This window comes from Notolepis coatsorum (genome assembly GCF_963971535.1).
Source record: "Notolepis coatsorum genome assembly, chromosome: 4".
Taxonomy (NCBI): Eukaryota; Metazoa; Chordata; class Actinopteri; order Aulopiformes; family Paralepididae; genus Notolepis; species Notolepis coatsorum.
Window position 1 is genome coordinate 32,585,343 of NC_140168.1, and position 19,691 is coordinate 32,605,033.

At 43.7% G+C, this 19,691-nt stretch overlaps 1 protein-coding gene across 3 annotated transcripts in view; it reads right to left on the minus strand.

Moving 5' to 3' along the window:
* Positions 1-10,448, minus strand: part of LOC311227441 (triple functional domain protein) — a 219,954-nt gene extending 209,506 nt beyond the window's left edge. For all 3 annotated transcript variants that reach the window (XM_084313084.1, XM_084313083.1, XM_084313082.1), the window contains exon 1: positions 10,404-10,448. The gene's annotated coding sequence lies outside the window, so the exon portion shown is untranslated. The remainder of the gene's footprint in view (positions 1-10,403) is intronic.
* Between the last annotated feature and the right edge of the window lie 9,243 nt (positions 10,449-19,691).

The window sequence follows — 19,691 nt, forward strand, 5'->3', positions numbered from 1 at the left end:
AAGCATGATAGCTAATTAGCCCATGTTGAGCTGCAAAAACGAATAATGTAAATTATGTTATAAGACATTGATATCAGGAGCTATCTGTAGCTACTGCTAGCCGGCTAGATGACATTAAGACAATGCATAATGTATTAAAATAAAGTGAACTATTTAGTTTACTGGGTCATTTCGTTAAAACAGTGAGCTAACTTGAGCTAACGTTAGCTACCTAGCTAACGGAGGTCTCATGCTGGCCGATCGGCAGGGGGCATCCCTATCATCCCTATCATCATATCAGTAGCTAGCCAGTTAGACAATGCATCATGTATTAAACTAAAGTGAATAGTTGACTTGTGTAGTTGTTTAAACAGTAACGTTAGCTAGGTAGCTAACGTTAGCTCACGAGCGATAGCTAGTTAGCCAACGCTAGCCAGCACTTGCGAAAACGAATGCCAAACTGATATGAGACGTTGATATCAGGAGCTATCAGTAGCTAGATAACATTAGACAACGCCTCATGTATTAAACAAAAGTGAATAGATGACTGGGCCATTTTGTTTAGTGCTTGTTATGTTGAAAGAGGAGCTCTGAGGTGCTCATCCACTCGACTCTTGCCGTGGTAAGGGTTTGTTGACATACCATGGGTCTGGGAGGGGGAGGAGGGGCAAGACGTGCAGCAGCAGCTGTGTGGCTGTGAGAGAAGAGCGAGTGAACCTAGTGTGGTTTGCTGATGAGAATGATGGGCAGGAGCTGCAGCTGGATTAGCGTATCGCTGCGTTGGGAGGCGGAGATAGTCATTGGATTCGGCAAATCACTCAACGTTTCAGTGAACCCCACATGATAATGTTGCCGTCTCTCTGTCAACTAACAGTCAGCACGAGACACGCACCGTTTTGACAGCAATATATGCGCGCACTGACAGTCGGCTAATTGACATTTCCTGTAAAAAAGAAATCCTCTTCGTCCCGTTTGTGTCCCGGCAAAGATTTCTGTTCGTCCCAAATAAATATTTGATCGTCCAAGGGACGACGGGACGCTGTTAGTCTCGAGCCCGATACACCAGGTCCTGGGCTCTTACGGTCAACCGTCATCATCAACCACGCTGTAGGGGCGCAGATCTTCATGTGCGCCGGGGGGGGCGCAGCCCCAGGGCAACGTGTGTGTGTGTTCGCAATATCTCGCAAAGTATAGGGTCGATCGGCCTGTGCTTTGGTGCAGAGCATTGCAGAGGCGCATGGAAGAGCGTGCAGGAACATGTTTCACATCAGGCAACAGGAAGTATGTATTTTGGAATCCATTTCCAGCCTTCTCCATTGGCCTACAGAGAGTTTATGGTGCACGTTTTTAACGCAAGAGGGCAATAACGGCGGCTTCAAATGCTGCCACCGAGACAACTTCAGCTCTTCTGTTGTTGGCATTTAGGAGATATTCCACTCAATTAACATTTTACATCACGGGAAATATTCCTCCCCAGATTGGCATGCCAAGGTAAGATGATCATGGCTTGTTTATTCAGTCAAACTAACATTACAGTATGTGGTAAAGGGGTGGCAGTAGCCAGCTACAGCTAAGCTAACTGGAGGGTGTTCAGCTTGTCTAGGTTTGCACGTTTAAGATGTACGGTTTGAGAAATCGTCGCTATTTGTCAGCAACGGTGATCAGTAAACGTATTTCACCACTGAAAACAGCGTTAATTGTACGTGAAATCAGTACCAGCTAATTAGAGATGTTCCGATACCATTTTTTCCTTCCCGATCCGATTCCGATACCTAAGCTTTGGGTATCGGCCGCTACTGATCCGATACCAGTGCATAGTGCATACATTAAAAAAAATATATATATTATATTATATAAATGATAACAGGCTGCCTCCTCGTGTATCGGAGGGGACACGTGATGCAAGGCTTCTATTAGAGCCATATGAAATCCGCGTTCACGGAATCGCGGAATTAACCAATAAAAATGGAATCAACTGCAAAACGTGGAATATTGCAGAATTTGGCCTAATCTGGACTGAAATTTCGTTTTTGGGTGGAACGTTTGGTGCACACGCGACCGGGGAGGCGGGGACTCTACAGCGTGTTACACACAACACAGCCGCGGTGCTCAAGCGTCTCGCTGCTTCCGTGTTAACATCGTCAAGAAGCTAAACAATTCCACAATAAGCCCTCAATTCAAAGCAGAACAGTAGCCTAATGACTTTTATGCCTCCGGTGATAAGGTGTTTTGCTAATTCTGTCAACGTTCCGTGGACTGGACCCGCAAAAACACTTGTGACACTATTGTGATTAAATAGCTATAACGTTAGGACGTTTAGCTTCTAGCTAAATCTAGTGCACCCATCAATTTGTTTAATGCAAACGATTGTCATTATACACTGCCCTTTATAAACTAAATACACTTAAACAGCTATGTAACGTTATAGGACTATCTATGGAAATGATAGCTTCTAGAAGTTCTAGCTAAATCTGGTGCACCCATTTGTTTAATGCAAACGATTGTCATTATACACTGCCCTTTATAATCTAAATAAACTTAAATAGCTATGAAACGTTACAGTACATAGGACTATAGATGGAAATGATAGCTTCTTGCTAAATCTAGTGCACCCATCCATTTGTTTAATGCAAACCATTGCCATTATACACTGTCCTTTATAAACGAAATAAACTAAACTAAAGGTGCCTAAATTATGCATTACTATATTTCATCACAATATAATAGATATAGCTAGGTTACTGACATTGTCATTGTGATAATATCAGTAGTAGCTAGCTGTATCTATTGTTTACACTTGAAATATGTATTTTTATTTTGTCACAATATTAATTGAAAAATATTGTGTAAAATTGAACTGTATTTCTGAGTTGCAGCACTTAAAAACATTAAATGGACTGTTATATCTTATTCAATTGTGGACATTTATGCATTCCCACTTATTAGACACTATTTCTGATGGTAAAATGAGCATAAAAGGCAAAATACAGAATTCTGAAATATTAAAACGGAAAAAATGGAATTTGGGAAAAAATAAAATGGAATTTGGAAAATAATAAAACGGATTTCATATGGCTCTAGCTTCTATCCTCCCTACAACCGGCCAGTGGGGGGCATATGCGAGCAACGTTCAAGACAGGGGAGGGGAGAATTGGCACAGTGGAATTGGGATGGGAGAAAAATAAAAAGGGGAAAAAAACATGGATAAAAAAAAATACAAAAATAACTATTATTTAACGTTAGTTTGTGTGTTATAATATTTTTAATATATATATATATTTTAAAAGATCTAATAATAATAAGAAGAAAATCAAAATGTATCGATAATTTTGTCCCGATTTGTAGATTCTTCCAAATGGCATATCGTCTCAGCCTTAGTGGAAACAGGCCTGCATTTTGCGAGATAAGCGATATATAGTTCTTAGGTCAGGAGAATATTGAAACAAACATTATTACAAGACTGAAACATTTGAATATGAAATCGATTGTTGGAATTTGTGAATAGTTTTTGAAATCGGTAGAAGATAGAATGGCGATATCCAAAACACTCAAATCTGGTATCAAGAAACATCAAGAAATCAAAGCAAAGTGACTTGATTTGCTGCATTTTTGACTGATGTTATATCGATTGTTGGATTTGTGAATAGTCTTTGAATTGGTAGAAGATAGAATCGTGATTCTTATGTGAATAGATTTTTTCTCCACCCCTACCATCCAGTAAGGACAGACTAAGTGCTCTGTGGTCTTATTTGTGCCTCAGACTAGGGATGCACTGATACCCGGTATCAGAGTATCGGCATATCTGAGAATTTCCCTCTATCCCTGCATCTAAAATAATCAAGAAAGATGTCTACACATGCCAGATAAAGCAAAGCAAAACAATGCAACTTGATTTGCTGCATTTTTTTACACATAAAAGAATGTTAGATCTCTCTCATGGAGAAAAATGGATTATATCTAAATATTTTTTGTCCAATGACCCAAAACTGATGGTCTGAGTCGAGGCCTATACTATTACAGTAACAGCAACAGATCGGACCAGTACTCCGCAGGGCTCAAAATGAACACTGTCCCGTCGTGTCCCAGTGCCTTAAAAATATTTTATGATTAGTCATTTGGGACCCAGGTTCAGGGATAAGAGTGAAGCCTTGTGTTGTTGTGGTCTGCTGCTGTCCAGCAAACCTACATTGAGAGCTGGTCATACTGCATTAAAGAAAGTGTGTTATTTAATTGATTTATTCGCACACTTTTCTTCATCACTGGTGCTCATATACATGCTGCCAGTTGAGAGTTTGCCAGCGGTAGACCAGCGTTAATGAACCGCGGACCTGTGAGCAACAGCACCTGCTGTCAAAGCGGAGGCAGCTGATTAGGCTACAGGATGAGCCTCTCGACGATCTGCTACCGTGAGCAATCGGTTTGATAGTTATAAGGGTTGCATTTGCTAATGGGCCACATAGCCTGATCCGTTTAAGTCGGTTTGTGTTAACAGGATTCCGAAAAGCTAGCACTAACGTTACCAACAGGGAACTACCGTTAATGGTTCATATGGCTCTAACAATGTTAGTAGACATAATGTTGCTGCACTTGTGTTTGTGTGTTTGTCTGTGCTTCGATCCATCAAGCTAAAATAGAGATAGCATTAGATATAGTGGATCTGAATCTCTGCTCTATCACACATTTTGACACTTTACTGGTAGATCATAAGAGTAAACTCTCACAATAAGCATAAAGTCAACAGCTGAAAACTAAGTACCAGTATTAGAAACGTTATTCAAATCCTTGTAGCAGAGTTTTTGGAGAGTGAATCAATACGGTGGGGGACCGCTCATCCATGCTCTGATTGTAAGAAGGCGAAAGAGAGAGAGAGAGAGCATCCAGTGATGGATACGTGTTTGTGTTTGATCTCTTAGATTGGCTATTGTAATAAAAAGTAACAAACACAGCTGGCTCCAACACTATTGGAAATTTGGTCAACAAGCACAGTCTAACTAACTTAGGGGCTGGCTCAAACTATTTGGATATTTCAACTTTGCTATTTATGAAGTATCTGCTTTTTTATTCATTAGGCCTAATTAATTGCCTACTACTGCGTTGGTCTTTAGTCAGCTTTTTCTCAATTTCAATCGTTCATATTATTATCATTGAGTATCAGAATATGATCGTAGATTATTATGCCTAGTCTTGATCATGTAAAAAAGAAATACACATATATCTTGGGACGGTCAATGAAAGAAAAAAGTTAGTTTCTAGCCATGGTGTGTTTGTGTGTACCTGGCCACTCACTGTGGGGAAGCAAGGCTGAATGTAGGTCACCATGACCTTAATAGCACAAAAGACAGCCTGAAAAGAGATGGGAAGGGAGAGAAACAGACAGGGTCAGGGAGAACAGCAAATTAGGGGAAGGGTTTGTGTGTTAGAGAGAGGAGTGAGTGACTGTAGTGGAGACCCTATGCTGCTAACCACATGATGTCCGAGTGTCAGACAGATTTACTCATGCTTTACCCTGATTTACTCTGAGCAAGCTCCTCTGAACGTGTCTATCTGTGTGTATCTATCCAGTAAACACACAGAGTACAGTGTGTGCTCTGTGGCCGCATTTGTGCTCCTCGTTTCTGCTTCAGATTAGGGACATACCGGTACCGGTCCGATATCAGCGTAATCTGTGAAACCCCCCCGCCCCATAGGATCGGTACTCTTGTTATCGGCTGATACTGAAAGTTTAAGACTCTCAATCAATATCGGCAGTGAAAAAGTGGTATCAGACTAAAGTATCAGCCCATCCCTACTACAGACATGGGACTCAATGTAGCGTTTCCTGTACTTGATGTGGGATATCGACTCAAAAATTTGCCTATGTTTTGTTAATTTCACATTTTTCTTTCCGTTTTTTTCCCCCCGTGTCCACTAACGCAGGGAGAAACCTGCATCGGATGATACTCACTCAGCCTATAATATGCCCCGAAGAATGACTGAACATCAATAGTACAGGTCTTCCACTACACTAAGCAAAATTAATTCACAAAGTACTTGTTCATTTTGCGTTCGTGAGCAATGCACCAATCCTCTCGCTGTCTCCGAGCCATAAACATAGAGGCTTTAGGCTGGGCTCTGCTCCTGACATGGCAGCTTCAGCCTGGAGGAAACCTTTACTGAGCAACCTCAATCAGTCTCCATCTCCTCGGCTTGATCAATACCCATTAGCCTCTGTGTGTGTGTGTGTGTGCGTGTATCCAGACCCCAGGCTAGGGTGAATGGGCTTGAGTCATAAATGCAGCTCTGGATCAGATTTCCTCTGTCTCTACTCTAACAAACACATGCATGTATGCACACACGTAATCAGACCCATTCAAACATACTGACAAACCCTGCAGAGCTGAACATCATGTTGCTGCCACTCAACTTTCATTCATGAAGACTATCGGTGTGGATTCCTCATCTGCCTTGGCGTGGTGTGTGTGTGTGTGTGTGTGTGTAACAACTGGGGTAGTAGTAGCAGCACCGTGTACAGAGTTAAAGAAGACAGCATCAGCCTGTTACGACAGTAGGCGATAGTATTGTTTGTAGGTGATAATGACGATTGGCAGCATGCCAGGACATAACTCTCCTAACCGGGGGTCTGAGGCCCGGGCATCGCACTCACTGCAGTCTGAGAGGCCGGCGACGACGAGGGGCAACTGGTTTTTAAATGTTTTATTAGTTGTTATTATCATGAGGCTACATGGATGAGGGGGGTTGGGGAAACAGCAGACAGTCAGACAGACACTCACGCACAGAAGCACAGAGAGAGACAGTGAGGAGTCAGGTTAGAATGTGTGGGAACAACAGAGAGAGAGAGGAAACGGAGATGGGTGAGAAAAGCATAGCCTGTGGCGAGACGGTAAACGTGAGCAAGTCAGAACATGGCTCCAAGCCGAAGGAGGAGGAAGTCGGTGGGGGAAACAAAGGGGAGGGACCTCCTGGTGTCACTCAAGCCTCCGTCCAGGTTGTGGTACGACGCCATGCAGCCTGCCTGGGTTATCCACACTCAAGCCCAGGAGTGGTTTCACCCCCTGGTTTCAACACTGGGGCTGATTGTTCCAAAACAACCTCACCACTGAAGTTACCTACCAACCTAGCGTCGATTGTTATTATTTATTTGAACATCGTCTGGTGGCGAATCTGTACTGATCCAGTGTACGATTTTTAAGCCAAAAATATTCAGACGATATTATCCTTCTTTTGGACAGTTACTTGAAATTGATCCAAGTTAATATCCTGCACCCGAGGACGGTGGTGAATGTGGACTTTTTCTGCTTGTTGTAAACAAAATGCACATACTGCCTGGTGGCCAACAGACGATGCTGCAGCAGGGGAATCACAGGCAGACCAAACATTCGCTTTTATATCTTGCAATCAGTGGCCAATTGATTAAAATAACTTTCCGCACCACCACACAAACTGGCATGTATACAGTCTTGGCACGTTTTCTCTCTCTCTCTCACACACACACACACACACACACAGTAAGTTGACTTGTCAATCACAGTAGCCCGCAGTGACATCAGACGAGCACCACTCTGCTGGTTACCAGGCAGTCTCAGCAGGATGCCACAACATGGCAGCATCACATAATAATCACAGCTATGCTATAACACCTGAGAAATTGGGGTCATGTGTACTGTTGTGTTTCTTTCTTTGTGTGTTTTAGCAATTCAATTAGTAGCATGCATTAATCTCACAGTATCGCTACAAGGATTAGGCTAGGCCTACTGAAAGAAGAAGTAATGCATTATGCACGTTCGGTTAATGCTAGATCATCCGTTTTAAGTAATAGCAGGAACGTTCGACAAGGTAGCCGGTTTTATTCGAGAATGAAACCTAATGTTTTGCAAATGTTTTGAATACCGTTTATTGAGAATGCCGCCGTAATGTTCCAAGAGTCACAGTATTGTGAGGATCGAGCCTACTTGGCTTTACATTGCCCGGAGGCAGATTATGATATTTGAAATGTAATATTGTGTCATTGAGGGGTCAGCTGAGGCAGCACAGTACACTGATTCACACATACAACCCGTGGCTTACTCAACACAGTTCACCTGCAACGCAAGCAACTTATTGACTTATGATAGTTAGGGCTGCGTGACGTATGAAAATGTCCATGTGCAGATACCAAAACGCCACTTTTTTCCCGATAACTTACTTTAACTTGTGAGCCAATCGGAGGCTTTGTTCCATTTTGGATTGTGGTTGAACAGAAGAAATGTTATATCTGGGAACAAACAGGCTTATTGGCTTACTGACACTGATGAGATTAACTACTTAGGTATCAAAATCTGATATCGAATGACAGATTTTTTTTTCTATAGTATAGAAAGTAGGGGTGTAAAGGTACGCATATCGGTACCGAACGAACGGCTGTGTAGCGTACCGAACGAATACAACAGTATGTTAACCACTAACGACCGCTCACCGGGGGCTGTTTTTTTCACAATCTAATATAATAATAATTTAAAAGAAAATAATTGTACAAGTCGATTATTAATTTCAATATAGAATATTCGTTGACAGCCCTACAAGTACAATTAGTTACTGCACACTACATCACCCGAGTGGAACATGGAAAGCCAAACTTTCCCCCACTGTACCGAACCTAGACTTCAAAACCGAGGTACGTACCGTGGTGTTTGTGTACCGTTACACCCCTAATGGAAAGTGGACAATTCAATCGATATCATAAAAGTACCAACTTTGTATACCCAGCCCCTAGATACAGTCCTCTAAAGTTTCTAAACTATCCAGAGCTACTTCAAAATCGCAACAGGTACTGAAATGTAACAGATGACTGGTGAATATGATCAGAAGCAAACTTGTGTTCCAAAACAAAAGAATATTCAACAGCTCCAAAATACATTTAAATTGTATGCGGTTAACCACAAGCCTATGGTCTGCAGTTATATATGTCAGCTATAGCTATAGTAGGAGACTAGAGAAAGCTGGCAGAGATCAGCTGTTCAGGCTGAGCAGTGCTATGCGGATATACTGTGGCTTATTATCTAGCTGGCAACACAGACCACAGGAGCCAGAGGCAGTATGTCAATACTACCATGCTTCCTTCCTATCATGTTTCCTTTCCTTGTTTGCTCCCCTCTCCTTCAAAAATCATCATTCAGCCACATTTAGTTGTAAATGTCATCAGTGATTCTGTTGTAAATGTTAACAGTTCACGTGTGTCCATAAATCAACCGATATTCTCATTTTTGCTTGTATAATAATAATAAACCTGCTCGTATCTCATTGTTATGCTGTTTTTCCAGTGTGCCTAACAGTATATCTCTGCCAGTGTGATTTTGTCAGTTCCTATATTGGAGGGGAGGGGTGGGGTCAAGTGATTTATCAAGTTAATAATCAACAAAGCACCCTGGCTGAATGAGATAATAAAATGGCTAGACGTGATATCAGTCACTTAATACAACAGACGACTAATAGTTGCATTGCTCGCACTACATATATAGTGCATACTAGTCTTTTCTTCAATGTAGCCCATTAAATCAGTGTAACATTAGGGCCTATGCTATGGCTGCACGATCCCTGTCCTTGCTGACAAATTGGCCTAGTTAGCTCCTCATGTTAGCTATCGATGCAGGAAAGCAGCAGCAGCCCCAGAGAGCCCAGACCCGAGCTAGATGCAAGAGATAACAGAGTTTGGTTGTGCGGATGAATGAACTGGTGGAATTATAATAATAATAATAAAGTCTTCAAACCGGATTAATGTGTATTATGTGCACAGACTACAGAGCAGCAGACCCAGGGCCAGTGTGCCACGCCATGCATTGTTTACATAGAGCACTCAACGCGATTATCTTCCTTTTTGTTTTGTTTGACAGCACAGTAGCACACACAACAACAGTGAACACAACACAGCCCACCACTGCGAATTATTCACCACAAACTCGTGTTATTTATGTTTGCATCTAATCCGACGAGGAGGATGTTTTTGATCAACACGCCAGCTTTTGCTTCCAACAGCAGCAGGCTAGTAGTAGCGATGGCCAGCTAGCGTTGATGTTGCTTGTTAGCTCACTGGCTGCTGCTGCTGCTAACCTAGCGAGCTAACGTTAGCCGTCCAACTACCGTGTGAGCGAAGATATATTTAATAATGACTAATATCCGGCCAATGTTACAAATGCACAGCTTCGACAATAGCCCCTCGTGCGAGGATCATTGTTATAGTAATAATATAACAACAATAGTAAATAAAATGTTTTCCCTTTGAGTGAAAACCTCCCCCCCCCCATCCGCCACCAAAGCCCCATAAACAGACACCGACAGACGGGAACAATGTCCTCATGTCGCGGCCGGGGGCCGGGGGGACGGGAGGGAGGGAGGGAGCGGCTCTCGGCGCGGCTGCTCCCCGCTCGCCCTGCTCTCCTCCTCGGACTCACCAGTCTTGAAGAACGCCGCTATGTCGGCAGCACCAGCGTCCTTCCCCGGCGTCTCCTCCGCTGCTTCCCCCCCGGAGCTCATGGCTGCCGATTGCCGACCACCGGAACGGGAGCTAGATTTTCCAAAGTGGAGTAGACCGACCCCCCCCCCCGGGCCCCCGTGTGTTCCCTTTTTCAGGAGTATATCAAGAAGAAGAAGACGACCGAATCTGTTCTTCTTCTGTCCTCCTCCTGGTGAAAGGAGCGTCAATAATAATAATGACACAGCAGCAGGGGCGGCTATGGTAACTCCTCCTAGACGCTCGCAATGCCATTTAGCAAACCTCCATCTTGGGGAACGACGTTATGAGAAATGTTGAACACAACCCACCACCGGGCCACCGGGTTCTTCCTCCCGAGAGGAACCGAGAGAGAGCAGAATCACTGTAGACGGGAGGAGGGAGGAGGGGAGGGAGGAGGGGGGCCGGTGGGGGCACGGGAGGGGCTGGGTCGCCGTTCGGTGAATCTCCGTAAGCTTTCGGAAACGAGCAGACAGTAGTAGGCGACCAGGGAGCGATAGTCGTGCGTGTGCGTGCGCACTCTTGGTGTGGACAGGGTGAAAGGCATAGGTTTAATAAACGAGTGGGTTAGCAACAAACAAGTGAGGTCTAACATCTATTTTTAAGCCATCGTTTGTTTAAAGGAAAACTCCAACATTTTGGGAAATTAGCTTATTTGCCATGATGATTGATTGATTGATTGAAAACTTTATTAACAGATTGCAGAATGGGTACAATACAGTACAGCTCAATACACACAATTGTTAAGGGGATGCAGACCAGAGAAAGACTTTCGTCTTGTTTACATCAGGGTCCCCCATTTTCAATTCATCAGGACATATATGACATACATGACATACAGATATTCAGTACTGCTACATCTATACATTTATGACATACCAGATTTGCAAATACAGTACTGTTTGTGATTCAGAAGGAGTTAAGAAAAGGGAGTATATACATTTGACGTAGAAACTGTACATTGGAGGAGGTTGGGTGGGGTTGTGTGGGGGGGGTTGGGTACATTGGGATATTGTCAACCATACTGGGTAATTTACATTGGAGGTGGTTGGGGGGGGGGGGGGGGGGGAGAAACACTGTATAAACAAGCAAAACTGTACATTGAGGGGGGGGGGGGGGGAGACACTGTACAAACAAGCAAAATTGTACATTGGACTGTTGACAAAACCATACTAGGTAAGTGACTGTACATTGGAGGGGGTTGGGTTAGGACATTTACAGGGGCCAGTTTTGAATTGCAGTCTCCCGTAGGTGTCCCTTGAGAGTGGTTTTGAAAGTGGGTAGTGATCCACATTCCTTTACAGCTTTGGGTAGGGCGTTCCACATTGATGTGGCATAATTGCGAAACGTGTTTAGTCCCTTATTTGAGCCGAATCTACCCTGGAGTTAGACAAGAAGATACATACCTTTTTCTTCTCTGCATGCAGTAGGAGTAGGAAGACACTGGGAAATAGGCTAATGGAGGAACCTACTTGAATGAATGAATGACAACTTTATTTAACAGATTGCAGAATGGGTACAATACAGTACGGCTCAATACACACAATTGTTAAGGGGATGCAGACCAGAGGAAGACGTTTGTCTTGTTTACATCAGGGTCCCCCATTTTCAATTCATATTGACATTTATGACATACTCAACATACATGACTGAATGACTGCTTTTTTATATAGCGCTTTTATCCAAAGCGCTTTACAATTTGTTACTCACATTTTACCCATTCACTCACACATTCACCCACACATTCACACACCGACAGCGGAGGCAACCATGCAAGGTGCCAACCTGCTCATCGGGAGCAATTAGGCGTTAAGTGTCTTGCTCAAGGACACATCGACGCGCTGCCCGGGAGGAGCGGGAATCGAACCGGGAACCTCCGGATTGCCAGACGACTGCTCTACCTCCCGAGCCACTGTCACCCCTGACATTTATGGCATAGGGACATACAGGTATTTAGTGCTGATACATTTGTGACATATACGGTATTAAAATATACAGTACTGTTACCCATAGATCCTGACAGAGTATATACATATGATGGGGAGGGGACTGTACATTAGGAGGGGGTGGGTGGGTGGGTGGGAGAGAAATATACATACGGTGGTGAGGAGAATATATACGGTGGGGAGGAGACTGTACATTTGGAGGGGGTGGGTCGGTGGGAGAGAAATATACATACGGTGGGGAGAGAATATATACATACGGTGGGGAGGAGACTGTCTATTAGGAGGGGGTGGGGGGTTTGGACATTTACGGTGGCCAGTTTCGAATTGCAGCCTCCTGTAGGTGCTCTTTAAGATCTGTTTTGAATGTGGGTAGGGATTCACATTCCTTTACAGCTTTGGGTAGGGCGTTCCACATTGATGTGGCATAATTGCGAAACGTGTTTAGTCCCTTGTTTGAGCCGAATCTGGGTTTAACATGATTTGTTGAGCTTCCTCTGGTGTTGTGGTCGTGGTATTCACTGACCTTTGGGAAGTATTTTGACATGTACATGGGTACCTTAGTCGTATAGTGTATCTTGTAGACCAGGCCCATATTGCAAGTTGCTGTACTCTGTCGTCTACTCTAAGCCATCCTAGGTTGTCAAAGTGGGCAGGGGTGAGGTGGGTTCTAGGGGTAAGGTCAAGTAGTAGTCTGACCAGTTTGTTTTGTGATGTTTGTAATCTTGTTTTTAGCGCCTTTGAGGTGCTTTGGTACCATGAGGTGCAAGCATAGTCGTAGTACCCTTGAATGAGTGCTCCTGCCAGAGTCTTCAGGGTATTCTTGTTTACCAGAGAGGAGATCCGGTACAAGAATCTAGTTCACTTCCAGTGACTGACGCTAAGCTAGGCTAACGGTGCACATCTTCCTACTCCTACTGCATGCACAGAGAAGAAAAAAGGTATGTATCTTCTTGTCTAACTCCAGGGTAGATGGCAAATAAGCTAATTTCCCAAAATGTTGGAGTTTTCCTTTAACCCTATTCATAGGGAATAGGAATAGGCCTAGGCTAGAGTGATCATGCAAGATGATCTGCCTAATCTCATTTTCCCTATTGGGTTATGCAGGACTGGTGTTGATAATACATTCAATTTGGTGGATATTCTTTTTATCTAGCCTTGGCTTTCGTTAAGTTATACTGTGCTAATTTGTGGAGCATCCTTACCTTTACTCTTCTTATGCCAGTGGAACACAATATCATGCTAGTCAAATTGCATCGAGAAGGCCTACAGAGATCACATCAACTGGAATTATTATGAAAAAAAATTATCCTAGACCAACCTTGGTTGATGATCTTCTTTCAGCCTGTGTAGATCTCAGCTGCAGGACTGATCCCACCTGCTGGTCTTGACTGGAACTGGCGTGTATCCCTTTCTGTGATAAGATAAGATAAGATAAGATACGATCATACGACATATCTTGGGGAAATTCAGGGGTCATAGCAGCACATGGGTTGGGGGAGAGGGGAGGTACAGACATGCCAGGGTAATAAAAATAACCCAAACTAATTAGAATAAAAGAACAACATGAGGGTCTGATCAGCTGGACAGATGATACATATATGTATACTCTATTGATATGATAATAACACAATGTGTGTATATACAGCCCCCTCTGGTATAATATACAGATTATATCCTAAATCAAGCCCATGTACAAATATATATAGTTACCCTACGTCTACTCTGTATAATGTGCAATACTCCTGAGTCTTAGTCTACCCTGGTATAAATAAACAGATTACAAATAAGATCAATAAGTTCATGTGAGAGTCCTTGTGCAAGGTGCGCCAGAGTCATGCCGGGTCCAGTAGTTGAGAGGTAAACAGTTCTCAAGGCTCCAGTCATCATTAGTTCTCCAGCCGTTAGCCAAGTCAGTCCTTCCCCACGGTTGTGGAGCCTGTTGGCTACTGGCACAAAGGACTGACCAAGGCGATTTGTGGTGTGTCAGGGTGGTGGTGGGGGGTGGGGGGGGGGGGGGGGGGGGGGTGGGTGATGAGTCTATGGCTGAACATACTCCTCATCCTAGGTAGCTCCTCATAGAGGGGATGGGATGGGAGGGGTTCTCCAGGATAGAGTCCAGCAGTCTCTAAAACGACCTCTAGATTGTCCAGTTCGACTCAGACTATACTGAGCTACACTGTACAAAAAAAATAAGAAGTGTTTTCACGGGAAATTCACTTTATTATTTGACAGATTACTTTTGTTTTTCTAATTTAAGTGTAAATGCCATAAAAATACAGTAAATTACCTTTTATCAAAAATATTAACCATTAAATAAAGGTTGCAATCTGTAAATGTATTTGATTTTACTGTAATTTGACAGTAAGTGTTTGGCAACCGTTGCTGCCAGACATTTACCGTTTTTTTTTACAGTTTTTATTTTATTACAGTGTAGCCTTCCTCACCAGCTTGTTCAGTTTGTTGTTAGTGTCTCTTGAGTTGATGTTACCACCAGCTTTAAGGCTGCCGTAACGTTTGCCTGACCTCAGTAGTTAGTACAGAGAAGAGTCCATTGTTCAGATGGCTGGTAGGATGGCGGCCCTCCTCAGTACTGTTCCCTTACCAGGCAGTGATATTCCCAGACAGGATGCTATCTCTACAGTGTGTAATGTGTAAAAGTTCTTTAGAGTATGTGTGTTTCTGTTTCTGGAAAACATTGGAGGAATAGGATTACACGTCTCTGAGCGGATCTCAGCCTGTCTGTCCGACATCTCCGCCTGGATGACGACCAACCACCTCAAACTGAACCTAAGCAAAACAGAATTGCTCCACCTATCGGCCAAATCCTCCCCCCTGACCGACCTTTCCATCACAGTCGAGAATGCAGCTGTGACCGTGTCGCCGACCGCCAAGAACCTCGGTGTTGTCCTCGACGACCAGTTGAACTTCTCCGCTCACATCGCAGCGACAACCAGAACCTGCAGATTCCTCCTGAGCAATGTCAGAAGGATCCGCCCCTTCCTGACAAAAGAAGCCACCCAACTCCTCGTCTAATCAACAGTCATCTCCCGCCTCGACTACTGCAACGCACTGCTTGCTGGCCTCCCGGCCACTGCCACCAAGCCTCTTCAACTCATTCAGAACGCAGTGGCCCGCCTGATCTCAAACCTACCGAAGTCGGCCCATGTCACCCCACTTCTTAGGGACCTGCACTGGCTCCCCATTGCTGCACAAATCCGGTTCAAGGCCCTCGACCTGGCCTATCATGCGGCAAAGGGAACCGCTCCCGCCTACCTCTGGTCAATGGTCTCTAACTACACACCCTCAAGACCCCCACGCTCTGCATCTTCTGGCTGTCTCAGACCCATTCCGATCCGAGCTCCGGGAGGGTCATCAAAGAGAACCTGCCTTTTCTCAGTCCTTGCCCCCCAATGGTGGAATAATAATAATAATAATAATACATTCTATTTATACTCTACACTTTATATATATATATATGTATTTAATTGATTAATCCTCCACTGCACTGTTTTTTGTCCTGTGTCTGTTTTGGTGTTTGTTGTTTACTGTGAAAAAAGAGAGGAAACGCATACACTGTAACGCTGCAACAATTACCAATGTGTTTTTACACAAATGGCTTAATAAAGGAATCTGAATCTGAATCTGAATCTGAATATCTGGAAAAACCAAGTCTCAGAGTGCTACAGAGTAAAACAGACTAAAAACAGACTTTAAAAACATTAGGCAATTAAAGAAACAAGACATAAAGCATAAAAAAGGGATAAAACACACAAGGCATGTATAAAAAGGTTAAAACTAAGGGAAGGCTTTCATGAAGAGGTATGTTTTAAATTCTCTTTTAAAGGAAGCAGTGGTCTGTGGTGCTCTGAGGTAGTCAGGGAGGGCATTCCACAGGCGAGGAGCAGCCGAGCAGAAGGCCCGGTCGCCCATGGTGCAGAGCTTGGTCCTGGGGGGAAGGAGGCGGTTTGTGTTGGCGGAGCGAAGGTTACAGGTGGAGGGTTCTGGGGTGAGGAGATCTTTGAGGTAGGGGGGAGCGTTTCCGTGGATGCATTGATGGGTCAGAAGGGATATGAACTACCCACCCCAGTTAGGACAGCCGAAACCCGTCCAATCTTTCGCCGTCGACTAAAGACGCACTTCTTCAACAATTATCTGAAATAAAAAAATGTAATTAAATAAAAAATCTAACCCTAACTAACCTTACTGTCATGCACTTGTCCTAATAAACTAACCTACACTGTAGCACTCAACACTTTGATGTACATTGTTATCAGCTGATAGAGTTGTGCCCTTCCTGATGACTTGTCGTACAGAACTTGTAAATCGCTTTGGATAAAAGCGTCAGCTAAATGACTAAATGTAAATGTAAATGAATGGTCTCCAATTTCAGTGGTTTGCTTTACATTAATTGAAACACTGACACCTAATTCACATTGGTGTTTTGCTTGAAAGCTTAAGTCACCCTTGTCTGGTCAAAAAGCCCTTTTTTTAACGTGCTTGTGGATAGCGTTGGCTAGATTTTAATTTTTTTTTAAACAATCACTATTAAAGCACGTGAACAACAAGTGTCACACCTTTCACCCTAGTCGCAGAACTGGACAGGTTAGGGTTAGGGGGTTAGAGATAGGGTTAGGGTAACCCTAGGATAACCCTAACCCTAATTTAAGAAATGAAAATGAATAAATATTCAATATGTATGGTGAGGACTGAAGTTAATAATGATATTCATGAAAGAAAATTGGAACAATACATGAAAAAGATATGTTTTACTGAGATCGCAGTTTCGGTCACTAGGGAGAAAGGTTGACTCGAGCGTTAAGGCAGTGCAGTGTCTTGCTGTGAACAGTACATTCAAGATTATCTGGATAATACTGCTGCTCCAGGATTACACTGTGATAATCCACAGTTTCCGGCTGTATTGGTTATTTAGTGGTGGCCGGTCAGGGCCCTTTTCCATTACACCAAGTGGATATTGTCTGGGATTGACCAAGCTAACACTGGATTATTTTAGTAATGAAAACAGGACTCATCGTGACGTCACAGATCACTGAAATACTGACCGCTATGAAAGCCAGAGACAAAAAATGCTCTGAGTTTCGTAAAAGTCAGTCAAAGCTTACCAAAAGCACGAGCAGTGAACTCCAAGACCACGTGACTGAACTCAAACTAGAAAGAAACAGACTAAGAAATGACGTAAACTCCATGATCAAAACTGCTAAAAAAAATTTCATCAATGACAAAACCGAGGAAAACAAAAATAAACCACGTGAACTTTGGAAATTACTCAACAATCAACTAGGCTGCAGTAAAAAACTCAAAACCAGGTTCTCAAACATAAACATAAAGACGGACAACACGCTCATCACAGACAAGCTGGATGTAGCCAATTACTTAAACACTTTCTTCACAAACATAGCCACAACACTGGTAAACAAACTACCCTCCCACTCAGGGCAGTATGGGGTAGAACACATAGTAGCATACTACAAGAACCTAGGCGTCCACAAAGACGACTTCAAACTGGAAATAGTAACTACAGATGAGGTACTCAAAAAACTGAGCGCCCTCCAACCAAACAAGGCCACTGGCCATGACAACATCCCCTCCAAATTCCTCAGAGACTCAGCAGCAGCCATCACCCCAGTCATCACACACATAATAAACCTCTCCATAAAACAGGGACACGTCCCCAAGGACTTCAAAATTGCGAGAGTAACACCCCTGCACAAAAAGGGCAGCAAATTAGACCCGGGTAACTACCGCCCTGTTTCTATCCTTACATCCATCTCGAAAGTCATGGAAAAAATAGTATACGACAGATCGAAAAGTACCTCGCGGAAAAAAATCTAATCTACGAATTCCAATCTGGCTTCAGAACATCCCACTCCACTGACACATGCCTTCTCTACTTGAACGACCACATCAAACAAGAGGTGGACGCGGGCAAATACTGCGGCATGGTCATGCTGGACCTACAAAAGGCCTTCGACACTGTCAATCACACCATTCTGATTGACAAGCTAAAAGCAATTGGTTTCGATAGTTTATCAGTGAGCTGGATACAATCCTACCTGGAGGGGAGGGAACAGATGGTGGAAGTAAACGGTACACTATCCCCCCCCCTCACAGTGAGCTGTGGTGTTCCACAAGGAAGCATACTAGGACCGCTACTATTCCTAATTTATGCAAATGACATGTCGTCAGCTTGTGACTGCAACTTGTTCCTGTTTGCGGACGACTCAGCCCTGCTGGTCTCTGACAAGAACAAGTTACAGGTTGAAAAAGCCCTCAGCTCGGAACTAGGCAAAATCTGCATATGGCTCGCCGACAACAAACTATCATTACACATGGGCAAAACAGAGTCCATTCTCTTCGGTTCAAATAACAAACTCAGCAAGACCGACGGCTTCTCGGTTACAGTGGGTGACAATATTATCACAAGGAAAGATGAAATTACCTACCTGGGTTCCATCCTAGAGGCTAATCTTTCCTGTGACAAAATGGCATCCAATGTAATAAAAAAAAGTCAACCAACGAACGCGATTCTTGTACCGGATCTCCTCTCTGGTAAACAAGAATACCCTGAAGACTCTAGCAGGAGCACTCATTCAAGGGTACTACGACTATGCTTGCACCTCATGGTACCAAAGCACCTCAAAGGCACTAAAAAACAAATTACAAACATCTCAAAACAAGCTAGTCAGACTACTACTTGACCTGACTCCTAGAACCCACCTCACCCCTGCCCACTTTGACAACCTAGGATGGCTTAGAGTAGACGACAGAGTACAGCAACTTGCAATGGGCCTGGTCTACAAGATACACTACGCGACCAAGGTACCCATGTACATGTCAAAATACTTCCCAAAGGTCAGTGAATACCACGATCACAACACCAGAGGGAGCTCCACAAATCATGTAAAACCCAGATTCGGATCAAACAAGGGACTAAACACGTTTCGCAATTATGCCACATCAATGTGGAACGCCCTGCCTAAAGCTGTAAAGGAATGTGAATCACTACCCACCTTCAAAAACACTCTCAAAAAACACCTACGTGAGACTGCAATTCGAAACTGGCCCCTACAAATGTCCTAACCTAGTTGTACAGTAAATGACCAAGTAAGGCTTTGTCAATATTCAAATGTACAGTGTAAAATGTGTGTGTGTCCCCTTCCCAACCCCCCCCCCCCCCCCCCCCCCACCTCCAATGTACAGCCCTCACCCAACCCACCCAACCCCACCCCACCCAACCAACCTCCTCCAATGTACAGTTTCTATGC